Source organism: Chrysemys picta, chromosome 10 (genome assembly GCF_011386835.1).
Source record: "Chrysemys picta bellii isolate R12L10 chromosome 10, ASM1138683v2, whole genome shotgun sequence".
Classification (NCBI taxonomy): domain Eukaryota; kingdom Metazoa; phylum Chordata; order Testudines; family Emydidae; genus Chrysemys; species Chrysemys picta.
In genome coordinates this window covers 79,307,047-79,324,386 of record NC_088800.1, presented here as the reverse complement: position 1 = coordinate 79,324,386, position 17,340 = coordinate 79,307,047, and positions in this window count along the sequence as shown.

Sequence of the window (17,340 nt, the reverse complement as noted above, 5' to 3'; positions counted from 1 at the left end):
TTCAAATAATCCATTGCTATTGTAATATGGTGCAGTAACGATTGTAATAAACAGAACTGAACTCATTGGTAAAGACAGATACTGTATGTTCCAGATCACCCGGTTATTAACCTCTCTTGGTGACGTCACGTCATGAAAGCCAGGGTAAAGGAGCTGGACTGTCACTCAGGAAAAGATTGGTCCTTTTTGGTTTAATATTTTGAATGTATTTCTCTCCCCCTGTACAAAGGAACGAACATGTCAGAACACCAAAGGTACGTGCACTTTATTCAGAGCGGATGCTTAAGGCACTGGATCTAAATATGGGGGCTGGGGGTTCAAATTCCAGCTTTGCCACTGACTTGGGCAAATCAGTTTAATTTCTTTGTGCCTCCATTCCCTCTTTTGTAAAATGGGGATCAGATTCCCTTTCTCCTACCCTGTCTTGCCTGTTGAAACTGTAAGGTCTTCAGGGTAGAGAGACTCTTACAGTGTGTCTAGGGGTCCTGATTCCAGTTGGGGCTTGTTGGCACTACTCTAGTACACATGCACGCACGCGCGCACACACACACCCCTAAGCCTACAAGCTGACCTGTGCAGTGGACCTCTGGCCATGTACTTTGGGACATATTTTGCCCTTCTTAATAATAATTACCTGGCATAGTTCATTGCCTGTAGAAACAGTGGGGAAAGAAGAGCCAAAGGGCAGTAAATGGCCTAACCCAGTTCATGAGGTTCCACATCATGTTTGCGAGGGGACTGTGTTTAATCTGTGGGTGGCCTGGGAGTCTTTTTCCCATCCTGGAAGTGTCGTCTTTGTATGTAGCTGGGTGCTGAGGTGACTGCTGATCCAGTCTAGAGCTGGAGGCGGAAATAGCCTGCCCAAGTGAGCCGTGTGGCATACAACACGCTGCAATCCAGTAAACAGAGCCCAGTTTTCAGTCACTGATAACTTACCCCAAGTGCAGCCTGAGGTGACGTGTCTCACGTTTGTTCAAATCCGATTGGTGAATTCTGTGAGGCGGGCGGAAGGGGAAGGTGAAGACCCCTGAGCTATTGGAGAGTGTAATAACTGTCCTACCTCCCCCAAATAGCAGCAAAGTGCCCTCGCCTTGCTTCCTCCTGCCCCAGCCAATGTCCCCTTCCATTTAACTCCCTCTCGAATGACCTTATTTTAAACATGGGTTTCCCCCTTTCCCAGTCCATCTTCCCACCATGTAAATAAGAGATCTGGGCTCTACAACAACTCTACCATGTTCTGAGAGCCTTCGAGCTGGTCACCCAGAGCCTGACCCTGTTCCCAGTGACCACAGGGCGGGAGTGGGTCCTGATCATCCACTCCCTCCAGCTGCAGAGTGTGGGTAACACTTCCCTTCCTCACGGGGACTTGGGAGGCTTAGTTTATTAATGTTGGGTAACATGCTTTGAGATCCTTGGCTGGAAGATGCTAGAGCAGGACAAAGGGGAGTGGGGATGTGGCATTGGATCGCATTGTGACGTCCTGATGCTGGTGCCCTGACATCGCTGTGATAAATGGGAGACTGATTCCAGGTCTAGCCGAGATGAAAGATGGGCTGTGGGAGGAGAGCAGTGACAGATCCAAATGCAAGATCTCTGCAGTGCTGAGAATTGGAGGCAGACAAAGCAGCTTCTCCTGCTCTCGCCTCCCTTTTCCTTCTCCCCACTGATCCCTATGTGCCTTTGAGTTTCAGACACTCACCACTGTCTTGCTCAGCTGTGCCATTGACCAGTACTGCCAATCTGCTGTTGGGAGGGTGGGATCTTCTTTTGTCCCAGTCTCTTAGGGTATGTCTACACTGCAGTTAGGAGCGAGCCTCCCAGGAGACAGACCTGGGCTAGCTCTGCTCAAGCTAGCATGCTAAAAATAGTGTGGACGTTGCAACATGGGCGGCAGCTCAGACTAACTGCCTAAGTCCAAGCCCACCCGACCCCTCCTGGTCCAAGCTCAGGTGGCTAGTCCGAGCCACCACCACTGCTATTTTTAGCACACTCATGTGAGTCCATCTGTTTGGGCCAGGAGGCTCGCTTCCAGATGCAGTGTAGACATACTCTTCGGCTTTTCCCTAACACTAAATAAGGAGACCCCCTTTTTCCTAGCGAAGGCAAGGCTGTGCCTCAGTTCTAGGAGAAATCTTCTCCCTTGGAGCAACAAACTCTGCTCCTTTCCCTGATCAGCTTCCCCAGATCCCAGTGTTCTCACATGTAGCCGATGTTTGATGTTATCTGGGAAAACCTCTCCAGACTCTCTTTGAAATCTGAACGGCTTCTGAGTTGTGATTGGTTGTATAATCTATGTGATATCGTTTCTATTCCTGATTGGATAAGCCTGACTTTTACAACTGGATTTCTGCTGGGAATGGTTGCGCAAAGTGAACACCCCTGTCTGAGCTAGAAGGTGCTAGCTTCAAACTGGTTCTTGTGACCATTCATACTGGTGTCATGAGCCTTGATCAGATACACTGACCTCAAGGCTTGTTGGTGAGGCATGAGGCCCTACCACTCAAGCCACAGGAGAACTCTACTTCTCATAGTAGAGGAGGCGGTAGTCATAGAGCCAGCCACCAGAGGGGTTATGCTAGCATCCACTAGGCCAGCGCATTACACTAGTGATCTTGCACCAATGTTCTCTGAAAGCAAATCCACCAGGGGTTCAAAGGCAGCCGGAATGAATTCAGTGAATAGTCAAATGAATATTCCCAGAAAACACTGCCATCTCCAGGCAAGATACAGTGACTCTGACTCTACTTTATCCTTTTGCCCCAGTGAACTCAGGCGCGCTAGACTCTCAATGCTTGCAAGCTGCTGTCTGTGGCTGTATTGACAGTGCCCTTGTTCTTCTCACATAGTGGTATTAGGCTTCCTAACAATCCGATGATCCAGCTGCAAATCTGTTGGAGCACATGGCATAGGACTGCCCTATCTAATGGATCTGACCCCCTGACTGACCGCGGTGCCAGGTATTGCTGTATGCCGTCTCTGTGTTACTCTCCTTCCCATTCCTGACGTGGCGATGGAACAGCCCGATTCCCTTACTAGCACTTAGCAATCATGCTGCCCCATGGGTCGCACCCCCAGCCTGCTGCCAGCGTTCTCCTGTCAAAGAAATCAGCCGAACAAAATGTTTCCTTGCTCTGCCCATATTTTAAACCTCTCTCTTTTCGGTGGGCAAATAATGAATGGGGATAGGTGGTTACCAAGGTGTAAATCCGCCTCTGATTTCGGAAGCTATTGCAAGCCTGTAGCATCATCAGAACCTAGCCCCTGATTTACAGCCTAGCAATCATCTCTTCCCTTGCCATTACCCAAAACACGCTGGCTGCCTTTTGCATTCTTTTCCGTGCCTATCCTTTCGTGCAGCGTGCCGTGGGGTTGTAGCCATTTTGTGTTGTGTTCTCTTGTGTGCAGCAGCAGTTCCCATTGCTTATTTTGAATTATGGTGTGTGTCTGCCATGGTTAGGCGGGCTTTGTTAGACTGTTTATCGCTGTAAATTTGGAATTCAGCCTCCAAGGCCTCCCCCTGAAATAGATTGTAATCTCATGGGGTCTTCTACCTGCTTAAAGGAAAGGAATAGGATAGGATTTTTTTTATAACGCTTCCCATAATTAAAGTATCCCTAGGCCCTTGAGACTACGGAGTTAGGTTCTAGCCGTGTAACAGGAAACATCATGGCTGCAGAATGTGATCACGCTGTCTTAGCCAATGGAGAGAGGAAATGCTGGGCCCAGGGTTATACCCAGATCCTTTCCAAATAGGCTACGGGGACCTTCCAGCCTGCACAGCCCATGGCCACTTCAGTGCCACTAAGTGTATTGGCTTGTTGGGCGAAGGCGGCCGACGCATCATGTCAGAAATGCGTCTCGGCTGCCTGAGCCCGACTGCGGGAGGAGCGATGACGTTGCTTTCAGCCTGCTTTAAACAGTGGCTTTTAAAAAAGAGACGAGAGCACAAAACTCAGCCTGGACTAAGCAAGGGCCACTCCCGGGGCATCTTGAGGCCAAATTCAGGCCGGATGTAATGACAAGGTACTCCCACGCTGGGTGTGAGTGACAAAGCCAAACAAGAATAACTTGCATGCTGAGGGCGTGGAAGAGGGAGTGTAGCAGGGAGAGCAACTAGCAGAAGGCTGTCAAATAAAGTCGGCTCCCCACTTCAGCCCTCCCCTCCACCCCCACCCCAGTGGCATCTGCTTCATTCCCAGGAAAATCCAGGTCTCACACAAACCGGCATAACTGCAGGAGTCGTGACTCTGACTCTAATGGCTCACACTCATTGAATGCCAATCCATGGGCGTTCCTTGCTCGCACATGGGTTAATGCCTTGTGTAATTTGCATGTCTGCTGGGTTCAGTCCAGCCGGTTTAATTTTCAAGTGTGAACAGATTATTTCCCCCCACCACCACCATTATCGGTGCTGACTGGAAACCGTTGCCACCCCCAAAAGATTCAGAAACTTAAAATGTAGGCCAATATATCCCACAGTTGCCAACTTTCACGTGGTAAATAAGCACCCCGACTTTCACAAAAAGCCCAAAATCAAGCTAATCCCATTGCAAAACAAGGCCAAAACAAGCCAATCCCAAAGAACCCCAACACTGTATGTGACTAGATCCCCCCCCGGCGTGCAGGCTGGGACTGTGGTGGGCCCGCTGTGCGTTCCTGACTCTCTCCCCCCCTTGCCCCTGCTTGCTGGGAGCCGATCAAAAAAAAAAAAAAAGAAGCTACAAGCCAAAAACTAGCCAACAAGCATCTCACAAGCCAATTCAGCTAAAAACAAGCCCAGTTTCTGCGGGTTTTTTCATGGGTTTGGCATGTCTGCTATATCTTAAGCCTGGTATGTAGTGCCCAAAGGTCTTGCCTGCTCTCTTTCCGTTAGCCCCCTTGCCATTCCCAAACCTCTTCCAGGCCCAGCTCTTTTTTCAATGCCAATATCTTTGCTTATTAGCAAAAAGTGTCAAAGGAAATGGTTAATTTCATAAAGGGGATTTAACTGCCTCTGTATAGGTGCAGCCTGTTTTACACACTTCAAGGTTTGTTTAAAGAGAAGGGAACTCCTGATGGAGGGGCAGAGGATTTATTCATCTTGATATTAAAGGGGAAATGAGCTGGGGAAATGGAATTAGGTTTTTGATGTGCTAATTGGAATGTTTGGGTCAGTAAGTGAAGGTTCTTGTGGCTACAGGGTCACTATCAAAGCGAAACTCCCCATGGCAAAAAGGAGCTTGTTTATGGGTGTTGTGTGTGTGTGTGTTTTCCTTTATAAATTAAAAGGGTGAAATTTTTTGCCCTTATTTAAAAGGATGAGACTACAGTGTCATCATGGTCCTTCTGGCCATAAAACCTGTGAATGAAATAATAAACAAAGGGAGCAACATCTGGCTGTGTAATCCCCACTGAAAAAAAAGTTACACACACCTGAGAATGCTAGGCTTTGCCATGAATGTTTCTGTACACTTCAGTGAAAATAGGGGCTTCCTGTGTTTGGATTCTATTATGCCTTTGCTGTCTTTATAGCTATTCAGTACTGTCTTAATGCATGAAAAACTGAATCGTTTGGGGTTTTTCACAGTCCAGTAGCGTGACAAGCAGGAAAAAGTAGAAATGATGACAGGTCAACTGTCTTTCAGATGTCTTTGGTTGCAAAAATCTAATGTGTTTGTAAGAGAACATCTGGGACCTGATTCTTCTCCTATTGAAGTTACTTGGAGTTCTGCTGTTGACTTTGTTAGCCCATGATCTGTAACCTAAAGAGTGTCCCTTTATAGTAAAAAACTATGGACAAGGTCGTAAGCTTTATGGAACTCTGATATCACTTCCATCTTTCCAACGCTTAAATTCCCCTTGCAGATGGAGTCATAAGGTTACACGCTGGCAGGGAACGGCTACTTCTGACATGCATTTGAGGCCAGATCTACACTACCACTTACTTTGGTATAACTTACATCGCTCAGGGGTGTGAATAAACACACACAGCGACACAAGTTACATCGACCTACACGCTCGTGTGGACAGTGTTATGTCAGCGGGAGAGCTTCTCCTGCTGACATAGCTACCACCTCTTTTGGAGGTTGATTTATTATGCTGATGGGAGAGCTCTCCTGTCCGTATAGAGTGTCTTCACCAGAGGCGCTACAGCGGCATAGCTGTATCAGTGTAGCTGCGCTGAAGTAACATTTCTAGTGTAGACTAGCCCTTAGGGAAGATTTCACCAGCAGAAAGGTTGAAATTCATTTAACTGAGGGCCCTGAGGCCAGGAAATTTAAAGCCAGGTGGTCAATAGTCCTGTTCCTGGGGGAGCTCCTGCCCCTTTCATGGTGCAAATTGATAATTTAGGTGACAAAGGGGGAACAAACAAACCCTTCATCTCTTTATTTGCATCTCAGAACAGCTCTTGTTCATAGAATTTGGAAGCAAAGGAGTTGGATCAAAAGTTGTAACAGCCTCTGGCCTCGCCCTCTTTTTATTCAGCCTGGAGTGAGTATTTGAAAATGTACCTTAAATAACTAACTGTGATGGAAAGACACAGGATTGTCTACCATGTCTCCTCCTTGGGAGGTCGCTTTGGAGATGCAAGGGCTTGGTTGCACTTTTCACAGACACATGCTCATAGGTCATGAGTAGGGCTTCTGATTTTTGTTTTAGCTGATAATCACGGATAACACACCCCTATACAAAATGAAAGAAACTAAACACCAGACAAACACTAGGAATGGTTACTTGTATCTAAGGGCTTGTCTAAGGAGTGTGTGTGCGATTTCTAAAGTGCTCTAGCGTGTTGCGCATAAATTGGTCCTCCTGCTGGTAGGCACTAAAGGTTCCCTAGTGTCGCGGTGTTTGAAACAGTACTGCGTTACAGTGCACTAGCGAACATAACAAGGAGATGAATGTACAAATATACATTACTCATTACAGTACATACAAAGAGCCCCGAAACCCCCCCCCGATTTTGAAACTCAATAACCACCCCCCAAAACAAAACTAATCGGTCTCAAAGAAACAGAATCCCTATATTGAGCTTACTGTGGTAAACAACTGGCTGGAGGGTGTCTCCCAGCTCTTTACCAGAAACTGCACTGTGTAGTCAACAACAGTTTCTTGCCCCTCTGTAGGAAGCAAACTGAAGCCATACACTACAACCTTTTGCCAGCGGAGATATATCAGTCGGGTGTGATGAGGTGTGATCCCTGACTGCCACAGCTGTGCCAGCAAAACTCCTAGTGTAGATGCAATTCTACTGACAACATTGTGCTCTTCCTGGTAGAGCTCATTTGGGGCACTCCTACTGGTGCAGTGTCACTCATTTTGTTTGGGGGAAAGGGTTGTGGGGGAACTGGAAAAAACTATACCAGCAAAGGAGTTTTGCCAGTGTAGCTGCATCCACACAAGGAGTGTTTTGCCAGGATAGTACACCGGGTCTATAGCTATATTGGCAAAGTGCTCCTAGCAGAGACCTGGCCTGAATCTCCTTTCTTAATGGGCATCTTGCCGTACCCACTCAAAACCAAACAGCCAAGTGCCATTACTGTCCCACTGGCCTGGTCTCGATGGGCAAAAAACTTGACTGAGCTAATACACCTTATTTTAACATGGCTGAAACGCCCCATCAGAAAGCAGGCTAGCTCCTTTGAAGCTGTGCGAACTGGATGTGTTTTAGACTCTGTCTGCACTAGCACTTTTGTCGGTAAAACTTATGTCGCTCAGCGGTGTGAAAAATACACCCCCCCTGACCGAAGATAGGTTACACTGCCAGAACCGCCAGTGTGGACAGCGCTATGTCAACGGGAGACGCTCTCCCGCCACCATAGTCGCTGCCGCTCATTAGGGATGGGTTAATTATGCCGATGGGAGAGCTCTCTCCGGCTGTCATGGACAGGCTACATGGGAGACCATACAGCAGGCGCAGCTGCAACGGTACAGCTGTGCCACTGTAAGGCCTCTAGTGTAGACATAGGCCTAGTCTTCACTTACCGGCTGGTCCGGCGGCACGCCATCGATGTTCTGGGATCGGTTTATCGCGTCTGGTTAAGACGCGATAAATCGATCCCGGATCGATCCCGGAAGTGCTCACAATCGGCGCCGGTACTCCAGCTCGCCGAGAGGAGTACGCGGCGTCGACGGGGGGAGACTTCCGGCCGCGTCTGGACCGCGGTAAGTCCGGACTAAGGTACTTCGAATTCAGCTACGTTATTAACGTAGCTGAATTTGCGTACCTTAGTCCGAAGTCCGGACTAAGTGGGGACCAGCCCATAGTCTGACTCCTGTCTACGATACAGCCAGCTAACACTGCTTAGACATGTTCACCTTCATCTTGATGAGGCTTTTCAACCACATTAAGCTAGCTCACCCTTTTCATCTTTCAGGATATACCTGTGATCTGGGATCTAGTTCAGATTTAGTTTCAGAGTAGCAGCCGTGTTAGTCTGTATCCGCATGTTATGTTCCATTCTATATGCATCCGAAGAAGTGGGCTGTAGTCCACGAAAGCTTATGCTCTAATAAATTTGTTAGTCTCTAAGGTTCCACAAGTCCTCCTGTTCTTCTTTTTTCAGATTTAGTAAAATCCTTAGGTTCACTAGAATCGCAGAAGACCAGCTCTTCACCTCACTTTCCTCTCACATGCTTGTCAAGGCTTACAGAGGAGAATAATCCGCTCTCTATTCTGGACTGGAATATACTGGTCTGAGGGCCTAGCCCACCACACTGGCTTGTTGCAGGGTTGTTTGCCTGAGTGTTCGGTGGATGGACCTGAATACTTATTGGAACATGCAAGTGGAATTTGCAAGCAAAAGCTAGGAAATCCCTTCATCCTCTCTCCCATGACAGTGTCCACAAAGGACCCAGGTCCTCTCCTGAACCCAAATCACCTGCAAAACCAACTGCCCCGGAGCAAAACCCTCTGTGTAACTTCTCTCTGAATCTTTCAGTTCTTCCTCTTACAAAGGGACTAAATCTTCAGTCTCGCTCCTTGGAGTTTCACTTGTAGACAAGTCCTAAGGGCAGGTCTACACTAACCCCCCAATTTGAACTAAGGTACGCAACTTCAGCTACGTGAATAACGTAGCTGAAGTTCGAAGTACATTAGTTCGAACTTACCTCGGTCCAGACGCGGCAGGCAGGCTCCCCCATCGACTTTGCGTACTCCTCTCGCCGAGCTGGAGTACCGCAGTCGATGGCGAGCACTTCCGGGTTCGACTTATCGCGTCCAGACAAGACGCAATAAGTCGAACCCAGAAGTTCGATTTGCTTGCCGCCGAACTACTGGGTAAGTGTAGACCTATGAAAGTTATTCCAAAATAAGGTGAGTGTGTGGTGGGTGAATTTAAAGCAGAATAATTACTCCAGAATAGCTATTCCACCTTACATTCATGTGTAGACAAACCCTTAGAATGGAGAAGAAAGGATGTGAGATGGTACTGAGTGGTTTCTGGCTGTGCTGTCTAAAAATGCCTGTAATAGTTTAGAAAATTGCATGAATCTCCTGTGTGTGCCAAGAAGCTGGTACCTCTCCCTCTCTCTGGCAATAGGATGCTACACATCGTGTAGTGCTAGCTATGGAATTTGGAATGGAAACAATGTTTTTCTAGTAGAAATATCTTTCCTATTCTGTAGTAATGTATCTAAGTTAAGTAACTAACACACTGTAAAGCATGCAGTTATTCCAGATGCCCATGCACCTATCTTCCACGACATCTGGAATTTCAGAAGAGCTATCAAAGTGCATTCCAAAAATAGGTTAAGATTACTACCCCTAGTATACAAATAGGGAAACTGAGGCACAGACCGGTTCCATGACTTGCTGAAGGCTACATGGTCATTAGCAGAGTTGGAAGTAGACCCAGGCTCCCAGACAAATCACTAATCCACACTGCCTTCAGTCAGACGAGCACTGTGGGTACGGCCACAACACATAAAGCTGCTTTGTTTCTAGAAAGACTGTTTTGTAACATTTGTCCGACAAGCCCAGACCCGTTAGGTCAGGCACGGCGGGAACCTTTGTTAGCCAATCACATTTCTCTTTGCATCTCACCACTCTATAGAGTAAATCCAAATCTGCCAGCTTTATCCTCCCACCCTCCTGTGCATACGCCCCCCCTTCCCGCCAATACTCTTGGAATCCTGTCCCCACACGCTCTGCAAAGGTTGCCCGGAAGGTTGCACTCTGCCTCATGCCACTTTAACTTCTGATGCCAAGAGGAAGAATAATTGTTCGTGTAGCTGTGGCTCAAAATTAACTGCAGAAAATTTCTATGGAAGCTGAAAATGGTATCTCGTCTCTCCCCTGTCTCTGAAGTGCTCTGCTGGCTGGTTTTACTGCTGTCAAATAGATTTTTCTTTTCTTCTAAAGGCTGTCAGCAAAGGGATAGATCTGAAAATAAAAAATGGCAATCTCCGTGCAAGATGCCCTGCTAAACCATCCCTGAGCCTCGACAACTGGCTTCTATTATGGCACAGAGTTGATTTTCCTCTATATCCCCTTTTTCCTTCAAGACTTCAACTTCTTAAAGGGGCAGAGTGGGGAAGACATAGAGGCAGTTAGAAGAAAGAACAGGAGTACTTGTGGCACCTTAGAGACTAACAAATTTATTAGAGCATAAGCTTTCGTGGACTACAGCCCACTTCTTCGGATGCATAGAGGCAGTTGTGGAGTATGTATGGAGAGGGCGGGAATCTCTTCTATGCCATCTGGAATTCTAGTCCATCTCTGTTAACAAAGAAATGCATCCAGCTTTCTTAAAAAAAAAAGTCCTCACAAACACACACCTCTTAATCCACATGCTGAAGCTTCTGAATGTCTGTTGAGTAACAATGCAGAGTCACACCTGATGGTGAATCGGGGCTATTAGCCAAACATTAACAAGCATTGAAATGCATTACCTCCCCCCCCCCCTTAGCTGATCACTCAAACTATAATAGATGCCCTATGATTGGAGGAATTTATTACCAAAATGTAAAATAAAAATAAAAATGCTTTTAATTGAAGGAGGAAATTGCACACATTCTAAGCAGCATGAAATTTGACATACACGTAGGCTTTAGCATCAAGGGAACAGGCTCTTTCAACACTGCAGCCTTGAAAGTAACACCAAAGTGGAATAATTTTCTGTCTATATAGGGCCAATTCCTGCTCTCTCACAGCAGTGCCAATGGAGTTACTCCTTTTTGTGCTAGTTTTAAGAGAGATCAGAAATTGGCCCATAGTATCTAGACATGGAAAATCCCTATTAGGCCATTGGACCAGATTCTGATCTCATTCATACCGGTATAAAGCCGGGTAATTATACTGACTCCAGTGTGGTTACTCCAGATGCAGCTTTGTAAGACAATGCCTACGCTGGGGGGAGATGTGCTCTTAGAATGCAAGAGCTCCTGTAAAATTCTAATGGAGACAGGACAAATTGTACTTGACCTCTGTCACGGAGTGTGGGGCAGACCAGGCCCTGCACCCCCGGCTTCCTGCGATTCACCATAATTCTCAGCCAGCCAGTAAAACAGAAGGTTTATTTAGACGACAGGAACACAGTCCAAGACAGGTCTTGCAGGTACAGACAACTGGACCCCCTCAGTTAGGTCCCTCTTGGGGGGGGGGGCGGGGGGGCCAGAGCCCCGTTGGGAGGTTAGAGCCCCATCTGGGCTCCCCTCCATTTTCCCAGCTAGCTCCAAACTGAAACTCCCTCCAGCCGTCTCACTCAGCCTCCCCCCCGGCTCCTCCCCCACCCTTTGTCCAGTTTCCCGGGCCAAGGTGTCACCTGGCCTCCAGCCCCCTTCTTGGGTTCTCATGTTATGTGCTCCAGTATCCTCCCTCAAGAACAGTCTCCCATCCCCAATGCAGACAGTCCCAGCAAAACTCCCCTGCCTCCTTTCCAGGCCAATACTCCCCACTCAGTATTCAAAGAACACATTAAGAATATTCCCAGTTTGTCACAACCTCAGTGTAACTAGTTGAGATTAACTTTAGGCTCCCCTCAAAAGGAAATCATGCATCTTATATGGAGATGATAGGGATGGGGGACTTTGTTCCAGGAAGCCGTGGCTCTGAAAGTCTTGAGGGGTCCTGGTGCATAATCAACTAAACCTGAGCACCTAGTGCTGTGGCCAAAGGGGCCATTGAAATCCTTGAATGTATAAATAGAGGAATAGCAAGTAGGAGTAGAGTGGTTATTTTATCTCTGTTTGGCAGTGGTGTGACTGCTACTGGAGTATTGTGTCCGGTTTTGGTGTCAACAATTCAAGAAGGATGCTGATAAATTGGAAAGGCTTCTGGGAAGAGCCATGATAATGATTAGAGAATTGGAAAACATGTCTTAAATCTATGTCAATCTATTTATCTTAGCAAAGGGAAAGTTAAGGGTTGCTTGATTACAGTTTAAGTATTTGCATGTGGAACAAACATGTGATAATGGGCTCTTCAGTCTAGCTGGCAAAGATATAAAATCCAAAGGAAGTTTAAGCTGGAAAAATTCAGACTTGAAATAAGGTACAAATTCTTAACAGTGAGGGTAATTAACAATTGGAACCATTTAACAAGGACCATGGTGGATTCTCTATCACCGGAGATTTACAAATCAAGGTTTTGATGTTATTCTAAAAGATCTGCTCCAGTTCAAACAGGAATTAATTCAGGGAAGCCCTATGGTCTGTATTATAACACAGGAGATTAGAACAGATGATCACATTGGTCCCTCCTGGTCTTAGAATCTATGGATGTCTTAGCCCAGGACTGTGATTTGTCTAGCACATTGGTTCATCAACACTGGCTCAAAAGCCAAACAGTGATGTATACCCAAATCTCAGGGCAACGCTGGAATGAAATACCTAGTGGTGTTGTAAAAGGCAAATTTATGATCCCACGGCAGGGGTCCTTCTCTAATGAAATGTTAGCTATGGAGATGAAGGGGAATGACTCAAACCACTGCCAAAAAAAGCACTGTTGGGAGGTTTGGTGGGTTTTGTGTACCTGAAGGAAAGGGACACCCTATAAGAAGGAGAGGGTTGTGGGTCAGGAAAGAAAAATGGTTATAATGAAGATGTAGACCCTAGAGGCTCAGAAATTTTGAAAGTGAGGAGGCAGCCATGTTTAAATATGGCCGCTGCTAGCAGGGTTCTAACATGACCTTGCAAATGATTGTTGCCGGGGATGTCTTTCCTGAAAACAGTGTTAGCCATGTTGGGTCAGAGTTTCTGAAGAGCTCAGGAGGTTGGGTGCATGGTAGGTGCTGAGTCCTTTGAGGATCTGGCCCAGTTGTGGGGTGCTGCTAAGCACTCCAAGTCTAACCCCAAGTTCTTCTGAAAACCTGGCCCACTGTGCACCACAGCCCTGTATCTCCTGGCCTTCTAACGTCTTAAAAACCATTTAAATTCAATTATAGTTAACTAAGGGGGTTGCAATTCCTCTGTAGCCAGAGCTGCAATGTCTGCAACCTGCCACGTCAGACACTGCTCGTGATGTCCTAAGCTGCTTCAGTGTATCAAAGATGTAGCTTCTCTTTTTGTAGCATTAGGAACATTTATAAGTGTATGGTACAGGACGGCCCACCATAGATGGGTCTGAACTGAGAAGCTTAGAAGTTCCACGCTGGATCCAAAGGGCAGAGAGTGGACATGTGGGGCTTTGTGGGCGCCCATCTCTAGTTCTGAGACCACTGCACTGGAAAAGCCATGTGCTAATGCCTCTAATGGATCTAATCTATCCCTCCCTCTTATTGGCAACAATTCGCCCCAGATAGCCAAACAAAAGACTTGCAGAATCTCCCCAGGAGTCCATTGCCCCACTCCTTTCCCCCTCCAAATTATTTTAAAGATCTAAGAATATCAAGTTTCTATGGGCCGGACAGAAATTTGGATCCTAAAATGGGACTGGTTTCAGCAGAAGGCTTAATTCCCAACTGCTGGCAGTTTGGGTGCGTGATTTCTGTTAATGGCTAGAACATAATGTGATACGAACCGGAATGTCAAAGGGTGACCCAGAGCAACTGCCAGGCTGATATGAGCCAGGTGCACCCAGCAATAGGCACCACTGGGCCCTATGCAGGAGAAGCAGGGTCACACAGGACCAAACTCTACCACCCAGTTTTCCAGGTGAATGGCCTCAGATCAGCTCCAGTCTCACGCAACCACTCTCCTTCACGTCACCTCCCACTCTTCCTGACTGACCTCCAGAAGCTTCGCCGCTCACAGGCAAAGCCCTCGATGCCGGGGAGGAGAGCCGGTATTAACACAGCCCATGCAAGAAGCAAGCCCCACCTTGGGCCACGGCGGGATGGGGCTTGGAAGAAGGTGATTACTTCCAAAACAATGGAGGAGGCAGGTTCGTGGCATTCAGCACATACAGCTGAAAGAATGGCAGACGTGAGTTGGGCCTCTGGCCAGAGATTCTGATCTGGAAGGAGAAGAACCTTTTAAATGCTGCCATAAGAGAAGGGAGAAATTATGCATCAAATTCTGTGAATATTTCAAGTCAGAGTCAGATGATTCACTGGTGTCAGAAGGAGGCCATCTCAAATATGGGGGAGGGGGAGAGCGCATCATCCCATCCCCTTTGCTTGCAGCCTGCACAACAGGATTGCAGCCAATCTTCTCCTGGTTCCCTCTGGCACCCACCAATAAGGCCTCGGGTTCTGAAAAAATGACCAATCCATGTCCCAGATTGGGCTAGCCAATCCTCTGTCCCCAGTGAAGCAATGGAAGAGTTCCAAGAGGATACAGAGGTCGGCAACCTTTCAGAAGTGCTGTGCCGAGTCTTCATTTATTCCCTCTAATTTAAGGTTTCGCGTGCCAGTCATACATTTTAATGTTTTTAGAAGGTCTCTTTCTATAAGTCTATAATATATAACTGAACTATTGTTGTATGTAAAGTAAATAGGGGGTTTAAAATGTTTAAGAAGCTTCATTTAAAATTAAATTAAAATGCAGAGCCCCCCGGACCGGTGGCCAGGACCCGGGCAGTGTGAGTGCCACTGAAAACCAGCTCGTGTGCCGCCTTTGGCACGCGTGCCATAGGTTGCCTACCCCTGGGATACACCATCCTGGGACAGAGCAAAATGAGCGCAGAGAGCAGCTCTGGCGGTGGGGAGGCAGGGTAGAAGGGCACTGATGGAACAGCTGCCTGTAGAGTAAAGTTTTGGTGACTCTTTCTTCCAACTTTGGCTGTTCCCACGGTTCTTCGGAGTCCGTTGCCACCTTCCACCATGACAGTGATGAGGTTCCACTATGGTAACTCCTCTGGCTTGCTGCACTTGTGCTGTAAGTTCTTTGGCTACCGACGTACGAGGCGAATACAAAAACATCCGAAGCACACGCTGCACATGACTCCTGTGACTGCACTTCAGTCACTCGGGGTGGTGCTGAGACCCCAGATTTGTTCATTTGCTTGGTAAATGCCACAAGACAATCTGGTCCTAAAGCACCACAAGTAAATAATTCTTGGGCCCTAACATCCCTTTTTATCCACCGCTCACTAATGAGAGAGCTGTGAACATAGCGTCTTATTTTTAAAGACAAATGGCAGGGTAGGGAGAAGGCTCCTACATTCTTGGCATGCAACTGGCCCACCCTCCCCTTATTTAAATTCATTGTGCTGATCTGAGCTGCAGTTTAATGGCAAAAGAACAGGGGCTGCTCCACGCTTTGCAAATCAAAGAAAGCAGAGTGGCACAAGGGCATCACTGGGAGCAGGGCCATAGAGTATCTCCTGTGATGCAAAACACACCCTCTCCTCCCTGCCTATGTATCATTCTGGGAGCAGTCTGCTTGTGTAACTGCTCCCTCCGACTTCAAGTCCTGGCCCTGCTGAGCCTAAACGAACACATGTCAGAGCAGCTAACCTAACTGCCCAAGGTTTAAAAGTGTGTGACTCTGACGCTGCAGAAAGAGATCTGTTATGGGAGTCTGCCTAGTGGTTAGAGAAGAGGCTATGGACTTGAGGCCCCTGAGTTCAATTCCTGGCGTAGCAATGTGAATCAGGATATGACTGGGCAATACACTGCCTCTCTCCCTAGTCTGTAAACGGAGATCCTGCTAAGGAACTGATCCTGCTGCCCTTATGTGGGAGTAGCCCCGGTATGTTAAGTGACTCCTCACATGAGTAAGGGCTGTGGGATGAGGTGCAACACTTGTAGAAGTCTGTAATTCAGAAGGCTGTATCAGATGCTCTTATGCTACATAGAAAGCTTGCACCACTTACCCTGATAACTCGGTTCTACAAAGTTCTGAGGGGCCTCCGCTCAGCTCCAGACAGGACTAGGCACAAGGGCTCTATCATCTGAGGGCAGGAGAGCGCTTTTAGACATACACTTGTGTCATGGTTAGAGGTCTCTGTCCCCTCTCAGGTCTCTCTGCGGGCCCCCCCTCAGGTCTCACACATCCTGCCTTTGCCCCCATGAGGCAGAATTCTGGGTATCAGCCTTCTTACTCAGCATGTCTAACTGAGTGAGCTGCTCTTCCCTTGAGGAACCTGCATGAGCAGTGCTGAATAAAGTGATCGGACAGCCTTCTTAAACAAAAGCAGTGCTTGTTTTAACAGTAGGAACTAAGCACCTAAAGGAAAAAGGATTTTAAAACAAGTCTACGCACGTCTGTCTTACCATCCCCTGCCGGTAAGCTAGGCAGGCCTAACTTCAGACCTCCCCCGCAGGTATCTGTGTCAGGCTGAGTTCTGTTGTCTTGAAAGCAAGGTCCTTTTTTAAACTGCGTCAGTCCTTTTATTCTTCTGGTTCCCAGGCTTGGCCCATAATGACATTGTCTCTTAACAACCCTCAAGTGGTTGCAGAGAAGTGGCTTCTCTAAAGCCATTTTGATTCCTTCCTGCTAGTCTTCCTTCCAGCCCCAATTAATCTAAACCAACATATTCATACAGTAAACGTCCTAATAACCAGGTCACCATAGTGTTCCTAAATGATTACAGAGCAGCTCCACATCTGGCACCCCTTGCTCTTTGCAGGCCTTGGTGTTTGGCACCACTGCAGGTGTTGAACTGGCCACTGGCAATATGACCCCATTGGTAATTGTGATGCCTCTTGCTAGACAGCAAACTTGATTCTGATTTCACTTTCACCGGAGTGAATCAAGAATAAGCTTGGGGTGAGTTCTGGTCACTCCCTCTCAAAAAAGATACATTAGAATTGGAAAAGATACAGAGAAGGGCAACAAAAATGATTAAGGATATGGAACAGCTTCCATATGAGGTGAGATTAAAAGACTGGGACCGTTCATCTTAGAAAATAGATGGCTAATGGGGGAGAGAGGGAGTGTCTCTAAAATCATGAATGGTGTGAGAAAGTGAATAGGGAAGTGTTCAGTATCCCTTCACATAACAAAATAACCCGGGGTCACCCAATGAAATTAATG